At 37.0% G+C, this 21,214-nt stretch overlaps 1 protein-coding gene and 1 long non-coding RNA gene across 12 annotated transcripts in view; one reads left to right on the forward strand and one right to left on the reverse strand.

Annotated features, from left to right (window-relative positions):
• NPAS3 (neuronal PAS domain protein 3) overlaps positions 1 to 21,214 on the reverse strand; it is a 591,061-nt gene that overhangs the window by 123,997 nt on the left and 445,850 nt on the right. The window lies entirely within an intron of this gene.
• Positions 1,798 to 19,412, forward strand: LOC135302937 (uncharacterized). Its single transcript, XR_010364481.1, has 4 exons — positions 1,798 to 1,930; positions 2,014 to 2,462; positions 16,299 to 16,373; positions 19,342 to 19,412. It is a non-coding gene; the product is annotated as an uncharacterized LOC135302937 (long non-coding RNA).

Genomic DNA, 21,214 nt, shown 5'->3' on the forward strand with positions numbered 1-21,214 from the left:
AAAATCTCTATCACTTCCCCAGGGATTCACAGGGAGAGGGGAACTTTTGTACTCTGTGCCCTCCAATTGAAGTGTAGCTTGAAATACATTTCCAGAATACTGTCTGTTCTTTAAGATGTTTCTTTTCTGAATATATTTCTGAAGGCTTCTGATGGATTTTGCCTTCCTCCATGCTGAAATCCCACTTTTGCACTAACAATGAAAAAGTTAATAATTTAGAAGTCAAAGTATACATAGATTTTATTAAAATGCCAACTGTTCCCTGGTGTCCAGTGGAAACATGAGGCTCAATGTAATGAACTGTGAGAATAAAACGCAATCAGAAGATTTGAGATAGCTCATGAACCATAACAGCATAAGAGGGAAGGAGAGACTGTATTCACTCACCATGTGATGTTTTGTCTTGCAGAGCCAGGATGAGAAGAATCGGATGGAAAAAGATGTCAAACTCAGAGTGTTAGAATAAAAATGGCGCATGCTGATTAATGTTTATAGATCAGAACAAGTAATTTAAGGTACTGGACAAGTATAAGTGTCTCATATTTCAGAGACGACGAAGAGAGAAGATGTAGCCATTTCCTAAATGAGGCTAATAAAGCTCCTCCTGTGCCCTTCCTTGTTTACACTCTGTAACCCTCTACTGATGGGGGGCTTACAGCTGCATGCAGTTAGAGCCATTGTTAACAGCCAGAGAATGTTTGAGAGTAAGATTTGAAAGAATGAAATTCAGTCTACTAAGCTATTACATTGATTAGCAAGGTTATCAAGATGATTTTTTTAAGTTGAAAGCTTTAATAATTTGCTGACAACAGATGAAAAATTCTTATTTTCCCCTGCTGTTGAGCCAGTAAAATGTAGCTGTGAAGAAATTTGCTTTCATGTTTGAACTCTAGGTAAAGATCAAGCATGACAAAATTTCAGTCAAAATATGCTATTTCAAAAACATATAAAGGCATTATTTAGAATACTCTTGACTGATTTACCTAGGAATATTAGATAAAGCTAAAAGATTTGTTACAATTTCCATTTACTCTTGACATGAGCATATACAGAAAAACAAAGGTACAACTAAATCAGAAAAAGACATAGCCCAAAATCCTGCAATTATAATTTTAGATAGGATCCTGCAGCAAATATTGTGAGATACATATAAACTGCCTTTTGTGTGTATGTTTTAGTAATTTGTCCTTGTCTACACATCTGATCTTTTTTCCAGATCAAAGAATCACAGAATGGGTAAGGTTGGAAGGAACCACGGCGTGCCACCTGGTCCAACCTCCTTGCTGAAGGAGGGTCATCCTAGAGCACATGGCACAGGGTTGTGTCCAGATGGATCTTCAACATCTTCAGTGAGGGAGACTCCACCACTCTCTGGGCAATCTGCCACAGTGTGTGGTGACTCAAGCAGTAGAGAGGTGGAACTTCCTGGGCATCAGTTTGTGCCAATTGCCTCTTTTCCTACTGCGTGGTGCCACCAAGAAGAACCTGGCTCTACCCTCTTTACACTCTCCTTTTAGATATTTATACAGTTGCCCCTCTCAGCTGTCTTTTCTTGGGGCTGAAGAGGCTCAACTCTCTCAGTCTGTCCTTGTAAGAGAGATGCTCCAGTCCCTCAATCATCTTCATAACCTCCGCTGGACCTGCTCCAACAGCTCCGTGTCTCTTGTCCTGAGGAGCCCAGAACTGGACACAGCATTCCAGATGTGGCCTCATAATGGCTGAGTCGAGGGGCAGGACCATCTTCCTTGATGTGCTGGCAATGCTCTTCTCAGTGCACCCCAGGATACCACTGCCCTTCCTGGCCCCAAGGGCACTGTTGGCTCATGGACAGCTTGTTGTCCACCAGGACCTCCAACCCCTTCTCCTCAGAGCTCCTTTGCAGCAGCTCAGCCTCTAGCCTGTTCTGGTGCCTGGGGTTGCTCCTCCCCAGGTGCAAGACCCTGTATTTGCTTTTGCTGAATTTCAGAAGATTCCTTCTGCCCATCCTCTAACCCGTCGATGTCCTTTCTGCAGGGCTGCACAGCTCTAGGGTGTATTGGCCACTCCTTCCAGCTCTAGGGTGTATTGGCCACTCCTTCCAGCTCTTGGGGGTATTGGCCACGCCTTCCAGCTTCCTGCCATCAGTGAGCTTGCTGAGGAGGCACCTCCCCTTTATCCAAATCATTCATGGATAAGTCAAACAATACTGGACCCAGTACTGTATTGAGCCTCAGGGGACACCAGTAGTGACAGGCCTCCGACTAGACCCTGTGCCATTGTTTATGACCCTCTGGGATCTGCCAGATTGATGCCAATCAATTCTCAATCCTTAATGTTCACTCATCCAACCCTCACACCCTGAGTTTGCCTGAGAGGATGTTGTGAGAAACAAAGTTGAGAGCCTTGCTGAAGTCAAAGTAGACAAAGTCCACTGATCTCCCCTCACCCATCCAGGTAGTTGGTTCATCACAGAAGTCAGTCAGGTTAGTCAAACATGATTTGCCTTTACTGAATCCATGCTGACTACTCCTGGCAACCTTCTTGGCATCCAGATGGATGCCAAGAATGAGGCATTTTATAAGCTTTCCAGCTGATTGGCTGATAGTTCCCTGATTCTTCCTTCTTGCCCTTTTTGAAGACTGGAGTGACATTTGCTTTCTTTCGGTCCTCATGTGCCTCTCCTGACCTCTATGACCTCTCAAAGTTGTTTGTGTGCAACCTTGCTATGGTATCCAATAGCTCCTTCAGCACTCATGGATTCCTGTCAGGGTCCACGGACTTGTGGATGTCCAATTTGTTTAGATGTTCTCTAACCCTAACCTGCTTAACCAAGGGAAAATCTTCCATCCAACATGCCTTTACTCTGGTCTCCTGGGTCAGAGATCTGGTATACTTTGGCTGAACAACTAGAACTAAACCAAGTTTAAATGGCTATTATTGCCTTTTAAAAAAAATCAAATAACTATAAGAAATTAATTAAATATGTCTTCTTTAGTGTAGCCAGTGTGGTGAAAAATAATACCAGAAATAATTGCATTCCCTTCCATGGATTTGGTAGAATTACATGACCGTAAAATATATCTGTATACATGGCTTTCAGAAGAATCCTAACAAAACAATACATTTGCCATATCTATTGCCAGTGTAAAGAATCATTTTGAAATGCCTGACCTCACTGTCATACACCCCCTACTTCCTCAATTGAATCTTGCACAGATCTACTTTTGTGCTGAAATTTCTTTGTGTTGGTAGGAAAGACAGTGATATAGTAATTCCTAGTTACAAAGTTTTGTTAGAAGTTGGCCATGCAGTCACAAGTGTTTATGATTCTGGTAGAACAAGTTAAAATCTCATTTAGGTCTGAGAGTAGCTTATTTGTTTGTCAATGTTGACTAAGTGAAATGGAGCTGGAGTTAATGCCCTGAATTGCAGTATACTAAGCATGCATGAAAAGATGGGGATAACTAAGTGAAAGAAATGGGATCTTGCAATACAATAAATTACAGTAGAGCCATAGAGGCTTTTTTGCTAAGTTGAATGGAACCTTTCCCAGTATAATAAAAAATCAGCCTCCATCTACATTTTTAGTGGCTAGTTCTTGCAAAAAGAGTATCCTCCTTTTTACATTTAGGCACCTCTGACCAACAGCATCCAGCACATGAAAGCTAGCTTTACTGCAGTGCTATTCACAGAATGGGCACAGGTTTATTGTTGTGCACTTGAAATTATTCTCAACAGAAAACCACCCAGTATAAGACTAAAAATTCTTTATATCCTGAGTAATTGCAAATAATTTCTAAACTGCAATGTTTTTACATGTTTTCGGGTATTTTTCTTAATTTCTCTGTTACTCATTTCCTTATGAAAAATTATTTCATTACTTTCCTTCATACTACTTCTGATGATAAAACCATCAAAGGAGAGATTTTCAGTTAGAACACAATTATATATAGTGCCTGGAATGAAGATGCCCAAGACATTGGAGGCTGCTGGTGCTGCTGTAAAATAAAAATCTAATAGTAGAAAATATATTGTGTTGTCCAGGGAGGGAGTCAGAAAGCTTGATCCCATTGTGCAAATTCTTTTAAGGCACAGTTTCCAGTTCTGTTCATTCATGCACCTAGTCTTCTAAAAAAAATATAATGACATCACAGTTCTTGTGGTTTGTGTTACAATGGGAGGATAAAATTGTAGTGATTCATGAGAGCAAAAGCTATAGAGAAAATCAACAAACAGAAAAGGAAAGTCATTAGTTGTAAGAACCTACAAATAAATTAAACCTTGCCTAAGATGTATTGATTTTCTGTGGCCTTGCCTATAGAATAATGTCAGGCATGCCTGACAATCCACTAGATTCAAAAGGCAAACACTACTTATAAATGCTCTTTTGCTTCCATCTTAAGAAATATGCTGGTATCAGCCCTCATTCTGGTTCTTATCTGCATGGTGTAAGCCAGAAACAATTTCCCAAAACTCTTCAAAATGGAGTTATAAGCATAAGGATTAATATCAAAGCACATTTTACGGTAAGGTATGAGTTAAATGAAAATGATCAAGAAGAGCTGTACTTTTTGTATGAATTAAAATTTCCTGACTTCTTTATAATGTCAGCATCTTAATCAAAAGAGGCAGTTCCCTGAATGAAATTAAACAATAATCACTGTAATGAATTATGTGCTTAGATTGCAAGCATATGGTTTTTACTTAATACTTCCTAAACTAGCAAAAATACAATACTTATAACTATTAGTAGATAGATATGCAAGAGATTGTCAGAAGATACAGACGATTAAGAAAAAAACCAGCCTGACAATTACTGCTGTCAATAATGAAAAGCCATCAAAATAACAATGATAAATTCTCAATAATTTTCTATTAAAAATTCTCATTATATAATTTTTAATTATTACATCTTTTTTCTGTTTTTATTTTCAATACAAAAAATATTTCAAAGGTACAAATAGTTTAACATCTGGTTCCCCCTTGATTTAAAGATGCTTGATTCAAGCCTATAATCAAAACAATTATTTTACCATGAAAGGATCTCTGCCTACACAGCAGGCAGAAAAACAAAAGTGGGCAAAGACAAACAAAAGACAGGCAGAAAACTTCTGACATAAAAAGAGAACAGATGGAACAGTGTATCTTATCCTTATATGTGTTTGGTTAAAACTTTTCTGTCTACCTGTCCTAATGACAATTCATTTGCAGATAGAAAAATCACCTCTGAATACTTCTAACTTTTCAGAGTTATTACTGTTATAATTTTATATTCTTTGAAAATGAATATTTACATACAGCAAATGTGGACAGCTATGATGCAGGTTAGAATTTTCTGTGTGATGAAGTCTACAGCCAAAAGCCTCTACTGAGATTTTGTGGGTTGTGTAAATTTTCAACATTTTTATTGCTTTGGCAATCTTAGGTCATAATTTCTGGTTGTTCATACTAGATTGCTTGCATACATAATTTTCTTTATAGGGTTAGGCATTCAACATGTAGATTTTTTTAGATTTTATATCATAAAATGACAAGTAGTCAAGTCTGGTTGTACATGCGGTAGAGAGAGAGAGACTAGAGACAGCTATTCACAGGTGCTCAAGATGAGAAGTAAATTGTCCTCCTTCTCTGACTACATAGCAATTTAGTCTTAGACTTGGACTGGGTGACTGCTCTTCAGACAGCTGGAACTGAGGGGTTAATTCTCTCTCTGCTGTTCAATAGAGGGAGACCTTTCCTGACCTGCTAAGCAGAAAATACAGAAGGCCTTCCTGCTGAGACTTGTCTTTGTAGATAAATTCCATGCTTGAGACCAGAGAAGAAGAAAAAATGCTTCCTACATAAACTTCTGTAATTTAGTGTCAATGTAAAGCAATAAATGAAAATACTTCACATTTAAGAACATATTATTTTTTTGTTTGCTCTGACTGAAATATCAGTTTAGATGGCACAATGACATGACTTATGAAACTGTTTTGGGGTGTATGAGGCAGTATCCATCTCAGCTGAATATTTACATGATGCTATCTGGGTGAGGGACAGGGAGCAGGAGCAGGAAAGAAGAAGAATGAAGAAAGTTGCTGGAACATTTGCTTCCAAAATCAAATTCCTTTACATAACTTGTAAGTACAGTGGCAAAATACAAGAAAGTTTGCAGTACTACAGAGTAGTCAGTACAACAAGTGAATCAATTGAAGACAAGCATTAAAAGAGTTATTTGCTAATGGGCACCATGCCAGGGTTACTCATGCAATGCAGCCTGCAGAATTCCTAAGCTGAGTTCAGAAGATACAGATCGATGCACCTCCAAAGAGAGTCTATATCAATCTCCATTTCATTCATTAGCTTCCACTCTGAGCTGGTAGGCTGCTAGTTAACTCTTTAATGTGGGAGAAACTGTCAGTGTAAAGGCCACTGGGACACACACTCTTCTCTGCTGTACTTGACCTGTCGATATTTCTTGAGGCACACTGTTTAAACTGGTACAGCTAATGGCAAAATGGAGATCTGTGAGGCTTGGAAAGGCTTTCCCAGCTTTATACTGGCTTATGATTCTACAGTAAACATTAGTAAATGCATGCCAACAAAGTATTCCTATTTGTGTCCTCTTGCATATGAATAACAGGCCTCAGATGAAATAACTCAAACAACTCTGTCCCTGAAATCAAAGACAGATTAAATAATAAATTATGGTAATTTGAGAAATTAGCACATTGAGATATCATGTAAATGAACTAGAGGCAACTGACATTTGGTTACTAATTAAATTGTTCTAATGTCCCAGACAGACAGGATGAGATAGCAACAGCAGTAAAGTTAGAATTCAGTTTCACTTTGAATATGTTTGGCTGTAAGTTCATCATAAAATTGTGTAGAAATCCAGCAGGTCTAGGACATGATTGATGCATAAACCATTCAGAATACTTCTGAAAGTACAAATATGAGATCTAACATATAAAGGTATAATTACTAAAACAAAGAACAATCTCAAACCACCCAGACTTGTGGGCTTTACTATTTTCTTTCCACAAATATTGAATGTACTAATTTCCCTTGCCTTGCTGCTGAATAAAATCAATTTCCTCAGAAGAGCTGAACCCTCTTTTGTTTAAGGTTAGATGCAAAGTTGATACGCATCTTTAACGTAAAATCCTTGATTATTTAGAACTACGTCACTGTGAGAATCCACAGCTGCTGCAGATTCATTATTTGACAATCAGTTCTCTCCATACAATAACCAACATGCTCGGAATTAGCTGAAGGGGAAAAAAGCTTCACATTATTTTAAAACTCCAGTCAAATTGTTGGTATACAAATTTTGATAATAACACCTGCTTTTTCTCTCTTGGCCAATATGATGCATGGAGAATCTTAGCTCCAACAATTTCCCTGCAGAATTGTCAAACATATGTATTTGTATTTCATTACTTGGGTAATAGCTGATTTGCCAAGTTCATTTACTACTAGTTGCTCTTCAAACATCTCAGTGGGATAATTAAGGAATACTAAGAACTGAAACTGTAGTATGTTAGGAGGGGGCTAGAGCAATTGCCCAAATCCCACTTCTGATTAAACTGCTGTCCAGAATTAAATATTCAATAACTGAAATTCTGTTTTCTTCCCTTACTCTGAGCAACTTATTATCAAGGAGACAGAATAACTCCCTGTTTTGTGCAATAGAGACAAAAAAGCTCTCTGCACTGCTCAAACTAATTCTAATCCCTCATGAGCCTACAAGAATGGTATTTAAACTGAAAATTGACTGCGTAATGGACTAAGTGGTGCCTTCTGTTCTAATGGTTCAATATGTTGGCATTAAAACAAACAAAAGCACATTGATACCCAATGCCTGAACTGGGGAGACTAAACAGTCTCCCTATCCCCTTATCCTGGGGGATAAGGTTCAACAGTAGGAAGGCAATCAGAAATCCTTTCTATCTAAGGGTCCATCTGAAACAGAAAGCTGTTGACAGTGAAATAGATGCGTTCATTAATTCTGGAGAAAATAGGACTTGCTTTGTTCTATTTACATTGCACAGGGGCTGCACAGGAAGAGAATTTTTCAGCCTGAGATTCCCACAGTGAAGTCTCCAGTGGGACTATTCTGGTTTAACTCTATAGCTCAAAATTTTGTCTGGCATCTCTTTGATTATTACCTGCTGTGGGCACTTTCTGGTCTAACAGGGTAAAAAGTCAGGCAAAATTTCTTCTCCTGCTCTTATGGCTCTTCCCTCATGTCATTAGGCACAGGAGAAAATTTGGCTTCTAGGTTTTACAATGATTATGTGAGAGGCACAAATCTCCAAATTATTACAGGTATAACAAAAATTACTGTATCTGATTCAGGCTAAGTTGCCATTGTTCAGTTTTGTGCTCCAGTACACGTTATTCTGCTAAACTCTAATGATTTGGACTGACGTTTTCCCTGCCAAGGGGAGTTGCATTTCTAAACTGCCAGAGGAAAGGTGCCATGCCATATGAATTACCCATCTGATATGATAATGTCTTTATTACATTTTGGAGAAGTCATACAAAACTCCACTAAGGGCATTTTTCTATTGCTTTTTGAGATTTGTATTCAAGATAAGCATAACATTTCCTAAAAAGCAGAATAACTACAAGCTTCTGACACTAAAAAGAAGAAAACACCCTTTCAAATAAGTGGCCACAGAAAACATCTAAAATTAATGTCCCACTCTCTAATCACACACATTCATATACACAAGCAAACATGATTAAAAACTACAAAGTCTTTGAAAGGTGATAGGTATAGTGTCATACATGTGTTTCATACACTTGAACTTGAGTATTCAGAGCACAAGCATTAGAATTTGGAATTCTGAGGTCCAGTGAAGTTGCTGGTGCCAATGGATATCGAGTATGGCTGCTGACACATTGAGAACTGTGTGTAGGAAATATAAAGTGGATGGAGGACTTAGTGTTTGGGGCTTCAGGGATTACAAAGATAATTGTGGATCAATTGTGCCAAATGATTTGAAGTAACTTAAGCCTGCCATCAGTACTTTAATTGTTTTTACAACAGAACTTGAGAGTGCACTTAGTGCAATGAATGATTTGATAACACCTGGTTGAAATGCCCTGTCCATTAGTTGCATATCATCTCTCACTTTTATTAAGCTGGTTAGTCTACTGCTCCACTCATTTAAGACCCAAGATTTATGTTACAAAGACATTTTTACAAGTCTCTGTTGAAATAAATATCTCTTAGTAGTGCTAGAACGGTAAATGTATAAAATGAGTGGCCTTCCTATCCGAATCTTTCCATATTTATCTTTATAAGCAATAGCATAAATTTAATAAATAGTATTGTTTTATTCCTTTACACCAAGGAGTGCTACTCTTTTTATACAGGAACGAAAACTAACTGAACAAAAATTGAATTCTTTATCCCTTCACAAAACATCAAGAATAAACTATTTCCTATCAGAGCAGCCAGATGTAACTCTGTGAACTGTTGCTGTTTTTGAAGTAAAACCACTTACTTGACTATTGGCAATTACAAAGGCTAAAGGCAAATTCGGTAAGAAAATCCTGCCTGGGTGGTTTTCTCTGTTTTCTTTATCCTGTGAAGAAGCACAGGAGCACAGCTACATCTAACCACCTATATCTCCCTTTCTGCAAGATATGACCTATCAAAATCCCACAGTGTTTCAAACTGATGAACACAAGTGCAATAAGTTTTCATGCATAGTCTCAAAACTCAGGATGTTGCCTGTGGTGAAGAATTGGAGAGATAATTAATCAATGGAAATTCCGAAATGTAATCAATCTCACTGACAACTTCTCCAAAAGCTAGCTCCAGTCTGTAGCTGGAACGCTGCCAGGCAGAAAGTCTTGGATACCTCTGGGCTAAGATTTTTGTAACACCTGCTTGCCACGGTACCTTTCAGGTTGGATGAAAACATCTGTACACAATGCAGGCCAATATGGAAAATAAATTAATTAACAACAATATGCTTTTTAACGTACTCAAGACAACCTGATGTCTTCCTTTAATATAGACTGCCAGGGCTGCTATATTGAGAAACATTATTTGATGAGAGTTACTAGGGACTGTTCTGTAGAGCAAAGCAGAAACAACTGAGAACTGCCCATTATTGCAAAATGTCTATAAAACCACTTTTCTAATAGGCAACAAGAACAATTAATGTTTTTTTTTTTTTTTAAGTAGCAAACTCTAACTGGAGTAATTGGTCTAGCTTCATTGGTTTCAAAACAGCCATGAAAAATCATACTGGCTAAACATAGAGTTCCTTCCTTCCACAAATTAAGTGGTGATGGTGTAACCCTAATTGCTGATACCAACATTTAAGTATTTTTCTTTTTTTTGTGTATGATTGGCATCCAGCATGCATTTTGTTAGATGTCACTTATTTAAAATGAGGACTTAAAAAGAAAGCATTTTGGGAATAGTGAAAGCCACTCGTTATTTTGGTAGTTTTGATGGCAGAAAACAGAACATTGTGGGAGATTAAAAATTAACAGTGGTCAAAGCATATTTCTTTTTCATCCATCTTGAGTGAAAACCCCCTGAGATTGGAAGCTCAAACACCATTGGGAAAATTTGAAAAACTGGCTAATTTTGCCATTCATTTAAATTCCAAACCATTTGCTTTTTTGATGGAGAAGTAACACTGAAAAATCTGCTGATTCAGCTATTTCAGACTTTGAGAACCCTCTTACTTTCTTACTTGAGCTCACATCTAACATGATTAGATTGGCAGTTGGTCAAATAAAAAAACTATTTTATTAAAACCTTGATTTACAGACATACTGGAAAACTTCAACTTGTTGGCAATATGCTAGGCTTTTAAAGACTGTGCTAAGAGATGCCAGTGCTTTTTAAAACTGCCCTCTTAGAGAGTCTAAGATATCTTTAAACAGCTTTCTATGAAAGTTGAATCTGTCTGCTAAGTCTTGGCCTAATACCAGATTAAGTTGGGATCGGATCTTAGTGTCTCTTTAAAGAAAGATGCCTATGAAGTGACAGGGCTGAGAATCAGGCATACAGACAACTGCTTTATGCTACTGTTATCCTAAAGGAAAAAAGACAATAATGAGAAGCAAAGAGAGATAGGATGGAAGACATAGAAGTGTGAGGAAAAGAAAAGCACAGAGTGCTAATGTTCAATCCATCACCTTGAATTATGCCTACTTGACCTCAATCTTCCCTGTTTGATGGCATCTGGACACCACAGGGTTGCAGAAAATTTAAGCTTTTCTTTGTGTGGAGGAGCAGAACACTGCATTGAAAAACATGCTGATAGCTCCTTTCTCAGCTTAAAGAAAGAGTCTTCAAAATGAGTTTGCAGGTCTACCCAAAATCATGTGAGAAGAAAGTACTTTGCTTAAGCATATGCAAAAGAAGCCATAGGTAGTGGAAATAAAGGGGAAGTTTCCAGGAAAAAATAGTCCAAAATGCTTGACCCAATGTAAGGCAAGAGAAAGCTGCTATTGATATTCGCAGTAACCAACAATGCAAATAAAGACAAACAGGAATCAGTAACCTGTAAAGCTCTGCACTGAGTGGTTGGTCAACACTTTAGATTCCATTCTTCAGTTTGTGATTGTCACTTGTTGCCATTTCAGCCATTAATTATCCCACAAAAAATCATTTAGTCAGTTTTTTAGGCTGTTTTTTTCTTTGATTTTTGTTTCCTTCTGCTTTAACTGTTTTGAAAGACTTTAAGAAGATAGCAAGGAGAAATAGATTTAGTGACATGAGCATATTTATTTCCATAAAATACTAATTGTTTCACTGAAAAGATGCAACTTTATCCCTCTGGAGCAGGTTCTTCAAAGAAGTGTATGTCTTCCTTTAAGAAAAGCATGTTTTAGCTCTTCAAATGAGAATGGAACTGAGTTAAAAGATGTTGGAAACTGCCATTTGTGCATACTCTCAAGAACTCAGTTAAGACTCAGCATAAAAATCTGCATTAAAGATCCTCCAGTATCATCTTATAAACTGTGTTGAGCAAAAACTTGATCACTTTCTTTCGCAGTCCACATGCCTGCACTTCTGAGTAAGCAAGCAAAGCAGAGAAGCAGTGACTTATCATTTTGAAATGAGGCACTAGCCTCACTCCACACAGAAGTTAAAATGCAAGTGAAACAGATCATTGCAAGAAAAGAGTATGTAGTCAACTGGGTTCTGTATCTGAACTAAGGACAATGAAAAATTGCTCACCCAATTCTCCATTTGGTTTTACCACAAGTGTGACACTGAGGAAGAATGCCAAAACGTGTATTAAGAAGGATGGCAAATAAATATTGCACTGGCCAACCAAATTCTATGACTACCTAACTTTTGAATGCTTGGTTTTGTTACTTCATTATTCTAATAACGTCTGGTGTTACCTAAGCTTTATAGCTGAAGACAGAGTCCTAGACAGATAAAGAGACATTGATTGATACCAGTCCTCAGCAGTTTTCTTGGCAACACTGTTGAGCAACATTTGTTTATTTCTTTATTATCATTCATTGCCTGATAGGCCAGCCTGCTTATCAGTCATCCATGCTCCTTTCCCTTAATTAGAGAGATCAAATACACCACCACAAATTCCCTCCTGGACCATCCACAGCCACCACTCAGCAGCAATGCCTCAATGTAGAAGGAAAAAGAGTGGATTGGCTGATAAGAGAGAGGCTCAGATCCTGCAATGGTCTTCTTACAGGCTTACTATCCAAGCACAACAGGAATGAGTGAAGAGATCAAAAACACTGACTGTGGTTGATCAGGACAGGTGTTTGTGGTGATGTTTTCAACAGATGGAGGTTCCTGTGAGAGAAGAAAAGAGACCCAGGTTATACCAGCCAAATGTGATGACTCCTCAACTAGAACCACTGCAATCAGTTACATTTTTCTTCCTGTTGTAAAGTGAAGTGCATGCACACACAGTTTTATCCATTGGCATCTTAAAGAGAAGAAATGTTATCCCTTTTGAGAAGAAAAACATGCAAAAAGAATGAGAGACCTTTACAGCGCCACTTGCATAACAGAGTTCTGTTGTTTTGGAGTGATTTATTTCTAAAGAGGAAAAAAATGTAAAGAACTTGGAATTCAAAAGTACCTTCTCATCAAGGGTTGTCTATCGTTTCATGAATCACATGTGATGGATGAGATTTATGAATTAGAATCTGCGTCAAAAGATTTACAGCATTCTAAATTAGTTATGGCATCTTCTCGTCTGTGAGCATAAACTTTCAACAAAATATCTATATCACCATCACAGAGGCATGGCCAACCCAGTTCTTTCATTTCACTGCAGCACACCCAGACCCTGTCACAGTGTTTGATGAATTCTTGAAGGAATGGGTTTCAGATCAATTAAAATAAACACCACAAGCTGATTTATCAAATCTTTTCTGAATGCTCTCAGAAAATGTCAAAAATCTGATCCATTGACAGAGAAGAGTCAGAGAATCGTGGCAGCCTATGGGATCACAAGACCTTTTCAAAACCATCATAAATCACTACAGAAAACAAATGGGGCACCATGTGATAAGATTTTGTCTGACAGCTTTGCCTCAACAAGACATATACGAGATAAATGGATACCTTCGTCTGTGCCCAATTGTCAGTTTACAAAGTTCCAACTTGTCAAATTGTAAAATATACCACATCCAAAATAATATACCTTTTTGGATATCCAATAGCATGATTTAAGAAACCTCTCACCCTATTTCTTTGTTGAAATTTTAGAAGTACTTCTGCAGTCAGAAATACTTGAAAAAAGACAGGTAGAAAGGCAGGAAAGCTGGCAGACAGACATGTCAAATATTACCTAGCACAGGAGTTCTAGTATTGCAGCCTATTTAAAATAATTAATTCCTCTTCTAATGCATTGTAAAAACTATTTGAATTACTGGAAAGTAACTTCAATCAGAAAGTTAATGATAAGCTTGATATTGCTGTGGAGTTGTTCTCTTTCATATAGATTCTGAACGTATTCAAAACAATGAAGTAATATGTAAATATTTCTCAGGTATTAATTGGACTCTTGAAAATGTCTTTGCTAATGAGGTATAAGGTTAGGCAAATCAACACAAATATTCAGGTATCAGAAAACAAATGGATCTGATGCTGAATTAGAAATGTGGGCGGTTGGAATTCTATTATCAATTGTTGGAATTCTATTATCAATGCTAATAATAATGACTTGAACCTGATTTTAATTTGTCAAACAAAAAAAATAAATGTGTCAAAGAAACAAATGGTATCATTTACAAGTGGTTTTGGACACAGAATATTTTCAAAACTTCATACCATTTTCAACATTTCAAAATATGTTAGCAATTGGTGTAGTAAAAAACCTGGGTAGTTTCTCTATTTTGCATATAGTCCCTGTTGCCAACTTTTAAAACACTGGCTTACCTTTCCTCAATTTGTAATAAGACTGAAATCATTATCACACAGAGCATGAAAAAATACAGAGAATTTGAAAACACAATTGAAGCCTGTGCTTTTTAATGTTGTTTATCTTTTAAGCATTATTTCCATGCACCTCTAAAATTGCTATACTTTTTGCAGAAGAAAGTTTACAAATTCAGATTTTGAAGAAAGTTCCATTTTTAAATAAGTGTTTTCCTCAGAGATGCATAATGCTTTCTATGTCCAGATTTCATTTTAGGGAAGAAGGAGAATCAAAATCCCTTTAGAACGTGTTTGTTGAAATTATAGTATTGATAATGTACTTAAGAGTCTTTGATATTCAAGGTGTCATGAACAAAAAACAGTCTCAAAATTCCTTCCATGGGCTCTAGCTGGGACTAATAAATCAGGAGCAGAGAAAAGTGTGAAAAGTCTTTTTAACCAAAGCCCATGCCTCTTCCAACTCCTTGTGCAAATGAGTGATAACCAGATGATGTCAGCACAGCCTAGGTCCTTTCACATCTGATTTCAGACCTTGGTGTGATGAAGGGATAACTTTGGCTTGCAGATGAATGACCTCCCTCACAAGGGCTATGCAGCAGATACTAGAGCCACACCTTAGCCATTACATTTATTAGAGACCTTTGACATAACCAGAAAGATGATTAGTCTACATGAGGTCTCCTCCAGGAGTTATACTAAATTGATTCTACTTCCTCTTCAATCCCACGTGAAATATATGTTTCAGTATCTGTAAGAACTATCTGGAGGAAAAGGAGTAAGGTGAATGCCAATCTATGAATAGGAGAATCAATACAGGTGGGAAAGGAAAGCAACCTCAGGAATTAGATGCAATCACAATGCATGGTGTTTCTCCAGTGAAGGATACTTCAGTTACTAAGCTGAATGAACATCTTTAATGTCTCAGCACTGCTCAGAAAAGCAGAAGAATTCTTTAACCTTTTCTCTCATGTGCCTACAGGAAGGAAGGAGTTCAATAGCCTGCCTACTGTTGGTGCTATATGTCTGCATTTTGCTAGTTTTGAGTGTTAAGTAAGCTCAACTTTGCTGTCAGCATTTAAGTTATGAAAAAAATTTAGCACACCTTTGGTGTCACTAAGCATATGTAATGATACACATGCACATAAATGAAAAAAGAATATTTGTCATCTCCTTTGAGTAGGAATCTGTCATTTCTCGTATTTGCTGTGTTTGTGCCCTAGTGTCCATGTAATAAATGGTCTATTAATTTTTAATTAAAATTTCAGTACTAAAAGGATGGGGAATGATAGAAATATACTTCTGTGGCACTTAAAATTGATCTTACTTCTGAAAACCTGTAATCTAGAATTTTAAATATTTTATACTTTTAATGAAAATATGCAATATATTGATAAAAGAATAGAATGCATATTTGTGTTTATCAGCCTTGTTTCAGTTTCCTCCATCTGCAGAAAAAGTGTCTGGATCACTCTGTGGCCTTCCATTGTTCCTGTACTTTGCAAATTGCAGAACTATAACTAAAAATAAACACAAGGATGTAAGTCAGGAGGTGGAGCACTTGAGTACTTTGCCTTATGGAAAACTCCTTAATTCGTCTTGTTCACTGTAACAAAGGCTTTGAGTTCATAGTGTATAGTGTAGAGTAAAAGTATACTACAGGACTTCTACTTTCAGAACACCATCCCTAAAAGCATTATTCAAATTTTCGAAGTGCATTGACTAGTACCTGAGCTTAAGAAAAGCTCTTGGCAAATCCCAGTGAAATTTTTTGACAGATTCATCTTCTAGCCTTTGGAAAAGAGAAGGTGCTCTAGGCAAGATATTTGATTAATGCCACAAAAAATAGTGTTGCTGGCACAGCTGGTATGTTAGGAGAAAAATTCATCACTAACTCTGAAACTGCCATGTAATTTTCTCTCAACAGTTCTTTTCCGTACTTGACAGAAGATTTGCACAGGACAAACTAGCTTGACAGAGGACAAGTCAGCCAGCTGTTGAGGTATCTCTAAACATGACAGATCACTATGTTTTAACTCAGATTAATTCACTTATTACAGGTAGACCTAAATCAGTGGTCATTGTCAAACCAGTTGTCACAACTAGCAAATCATGTCAGATTTCTGAACAAAAATATTTCAAATCCTAAACAATTCTTATAACCTCAGCCTGTCTGCTTTTCACACAGCCAAGTAAAGAATTGCAAAATAAACAGTGCTGCTCCAGCAGTATCTGTGTTTGTCTGGAATTTAATAGGACCAGAAGGACTTGGAAATTGAGTGCAGATTCTGGTAACTGGCAAAGATGAAAGTATTTCCTCCAAGTCACTTTTCCCCATCCCATCTCAACTTTTTAATCTCTTTTTGTTGCTTTTAAAAGATTACCTGCTGCCTTAAACCCTTACCTATTTTTGTCACTGTATTTTCAAGAGTACAACAAATAAAAACCAACAGGATTAATTTTAAATATGTCCAGCATTAGCCCACCAGAATTATTAGATTTCTAGATTAGAATGAAAAATGACTGTCGAAATGCGGTAGCAGAAATGAAATTCATATTTGCAGCTGTATTGCAATTAGTTTTCTCTAAATTATTAGATAATAAAATCAGTAATTCAGATATATTCAAAAGACTTTAAAAGCTGCAGAGCCCAAAGCACATTTGCAATATCAGAGTTATAGGCTGTCCCAAATCTGTGCTATTAGATCCAAACCTCCTACATCATTGGGAGGTTTGGGAAAAATTTGAATGTTGCCAATGGAGCTCAGAGCTAATCAGAAACTTACTTAGTCCAGAACATGCACTGACAGCACAAAACATTTTGCAAACTGAATTATCTTCTCAGGGTTTTTATGAATTATTCTTATGTTTTCATAGAAATAGAAGGACTGACCTACCAAAAGTTTTTGTCTATACTGTGAGGGAGTATGCTGGTTCTCAGGAGCAGCAATGAAGTGTATTATATGAGTCAAAGAAGATTTTTTGCAAAGAAAAAATAATACATTTTTCAGTATTGTTAATTAAGTGTGGTTAAGTGCATCTCAAGATGTGATATGCGAGGTTTTCAATACAAGACTGGATGAAACATCAAATAACCTGGTGTGACCTCATACCTGACCCTACTTTGAAGGTCAGCCAGACATCTCCCTGAAGTCCTTTCTAGTCTGAAATACCCTGTGATCATAGCAACATAACCTTCTTCACATATAAAGTGCACAGCTCTCTTCACTTCCTACTCTGTAAATGTATATTATATGGAGAAGGTTACCACATCACCCTATTGTCAGGGTAAACATACACAGTGCATTTCTCCTACAAATCCTGAAAAAGTCCAGTAACCAAACACAGCCTATACACCTTCCCTCTGCCAATTTATGCAGGGTCAGTCCTCTCTGACCTAGTACCTCTTCTCTGTCAGATCAGCTTCTAAACAGTTAGCTATGTTTCACTTATTCTCTTCTGGCATAAAAGGTAGCTATGCAACACATATTTCAAGAATGATAAATACATTTCCTCATCAGCAACAGAGCAATTCAACACAGTTTACCTAAACAAAGGATTATATATTTTAAAGGCACAGGAGAAAAATGCAGTTAAAGAATAGATTCTAGAGGGTTTATGTTTACTGATGGGATTTCTAAAAGGATTTAGTTAGAAACACAAAGTTTATAGGCATTTTAGTTAGGGACTGAAACATTTTATCTTCTTTCTGTCCAGAGAGCCATAAGCTTCTGTGTTGGAAATATTTCTCTCAGAGAATGGAGCTCTTCTCTCCCACAATACTTTATGTTCAATTATACTTATGACAGGTATAATTTATGCACAAAAGTTCTCCTACTTATCATGTCTAATCATAGCTGGAAAGCTTGTGTGGAGAAGGAGTTCAAGGGGAAAGGAGTGTCCTCACTCTTTGCTGCTCCTTGACTGTGCTCCAGGAAGGGGATGGTTGTTATTAGTCATTTGTGTAACCTGATCTGTTCTGGCTTGAGGTTCTCATTTTATTGCTGATAGAAACAAACCTGTCAAAGTGGATGTGAATGGACTTGTTTGATGACTTTTTAGGTGGCTTGGATATGTATGGACTGGTACACATGCATATTTTATTTTGCAGAGATTCAGATATCCATCATTCTTGTTGTTATAAAAGTATTTCCTTAAGAAGTCCTTCACATTTAAAAGGCTAGAGAACCCTAATCAGATCTCTGGCTCACAGAGATCTAGATTTCCATATATTTAGGAAACTGTAATCCAGTGGGTGAGAATATGGATGCATATCTTTTAAAATCCAGCTATGTTACTTGAAAGGCAGCTGCTTCTAGCTGCTTATCTCCCTCCCTACCCTATTATGGACAAAATTATTCTCCTATCACACTAGAAAAACAAATGAACTTTTTCTAAAAGATGTTTAATTTAAATTAAGGAGAGATGGCAAAAACTTACCATTGCTTCCGTTCAAGTAACCAATTATATAGCAAATGAAATTCCATTGGGAATGCCCATATCTGGTTTGGCTGGTAGGTTTAATTGGGATAGTTCCGGCAAGATGATGATGCTAGCAGTCAGCTAAGGTGGTAACCCATTTAACAATCAAAGGACTGAAGAGGAAATATGTCCACAAATCAAGTGACTCAACAGGTGATTATAACCCACAAGAGATAAACTTTTCTGACTATAACATCCTCAATAGTCCTTAGCATGAAAAAGCTTTTTTTTTTTTTTTGCTTGGGAATATATTATCTTGGGGCCCTGTATAGCAGCACAAAGTGTTCCTTGTCTTTCTGCTAAGTAAATGAAGGTCTTAATGTTACTTCTCATTACGGTCTTATTCCTACAATATTGACTAAAGAAAAGAAGATTACAGGCCTTAAAAATTAAGGAAGAAAGAAAGAAGGCAGAGGAAAGATACTATCCTCAGATACTCTATCTTCTTCTATCTTTTCCTATTTCTCAAACTTCTCTTTCGGAGTCAGAAGGAGAATGAGACTATGAAACTAAGACCAAGGATGGACAGGAGGAAGTGGCACTGAGGTGGGGTGACATTGACACAAACAGCACACATTTTAGGTAAGATATTTGTAGGTATAATGCATAAAGTTTTTAACCTATTTAAGAGCTGCTTTAATTTCTCTGAAATACTTTACCATATTTTAATTTTGAAGTTCACAAGACAGCAAGCACATGTAATTTTGAGGGGTTTTTTATTGGTTTTGTCTTTTTTTGTTTGTTTTTGTTTCTGTTTTTATGTTAAGGTATCTACTTAAAACAGATGAACCAAAACCCTCCAAGGAAGAAATCAATTAATTAAAAATTACATAAGAACATCTGCTTGCAAGCTGATCAAACTAGAAAGGTGAAAACAATGTCTGCTCTAGTGGAGGGAAGAGAGATGACAGTTTGGGGTATGGGGAAAAGACAAAATGTGGGGTAAATGATAAAGAAGCTGCCAGATTCCATGTCTTGAGTCATGTTCAAATGTGAACTTAAACACAAAGTTCAGTTCAGTGAAGCAGAAGGACAATTCTCTTCCTTAGATAGAAAAAGATCTTTTTTCATCTATAGCAGGTGACATATGACTTGTGCAGATGAACCACTAGCCACTTCAATCCCTATAACTTGAGAAATTCATCAAGGTCCAGGAATACTGACTTGGATTATTCACATGAGCTTGACAAATGCTGTAGAGAGCTGTCATTTAGTACAGTTATGCACAAATAAACAGTATTTAACCAAATGTAATGATGTTCTGTATAAAAGGACTCAAACAGCATCACAGAACAAATGCCACAGAGCATAATAACAGGAATGAGCCCTGCTTCCGTATGATACCTGTTAAATCAAACAAAATTAATATTCAAAACTAACTTTGTAAAAGACAAAAGAGAATGTATTTTCAATTAATATATTCTTTGTTAAAGCTTTTAACATGGTTGTTGTTTTCTCTCTAAGTGATGTCATTTAAGCATATTCTGACTTTAAAAAGGGAATATTTTTATGGCGGATTTTTTTACAGCTCAGTTTATCAAGCCCCTGGATTTGCTGGAAAGAGTAAATTTGCTCACATACATAATTATTTTCAGGATATTTTCTTAAACAAAGACATTATTTCATGCATACATAAGAAGCTTAGTAAAACCCCACATTACTGGCTTGTAATTTACCAGGAACAAAGTTTTAACAGCAAGACCAAACAATACTTTTAAAATGTGAAATGCAATAATGCTGAGCTATTTGGCTGCTTCTTAAGTCAAAGGCACTGGAGGCTTTGTTAACCAAGGCATTTCACAGTGTGTCTAGCAAAGTGACATATGTCTCCTTTACACACAGGCATTAGATGAGCCTAATTGAAAATAACACAGATTCAGCAGCTGACAGCCTACTATGGCTGAAAGGGGAATGCTTTTCCCCATTTTAAACTATTCTCTCTTGCATTCTTCTTCCCCCCCGCCCCTTTGGGAAAAGCACTACTCAAACTGATATCGCGTTACATTTTTTGGGACAAAACTTCCATTATTTCATTTTGTTGTGTTACACATAGTGTTACATTAGGAAGAAGGACCCACCAAATGATGAAATGGCACATCCTGTGTGACAATTTTACAAGATGTGCCTTGATGTTTCCTGCAAATGCAGTTATCAGTTGAAAAAATTGAAACGAAATGGAGGATGATGCTTTGTAAGTGAAAAGTGGGCACTAACTTTCAGTGCCCAATGACTTGAAACCTGTGGCTTTTAAAAAGAGAGATGAATCTGACCAAGGCTTAAGAGTGATTTCCTAGTTTCCATTTGAATTTCTCAATTTCTTGTATGTCAGCAAAAATTCCCAGGCTTGTCACTGTCACCTGA

Source organism: Passer domesticus, chromosome 6 (assembly GCF_036417665.1).
Source record: "Passer domesticus isolate bPasDom1 chromosome 6, bPasDom1.hap1, whole genome shotgun sequence".
Taxonomy (NCBI): Eukaryota; Metazoa; Chordata; class Aves; order Passeriformes; family Passeridae; genus Passer; species Passer domesticus.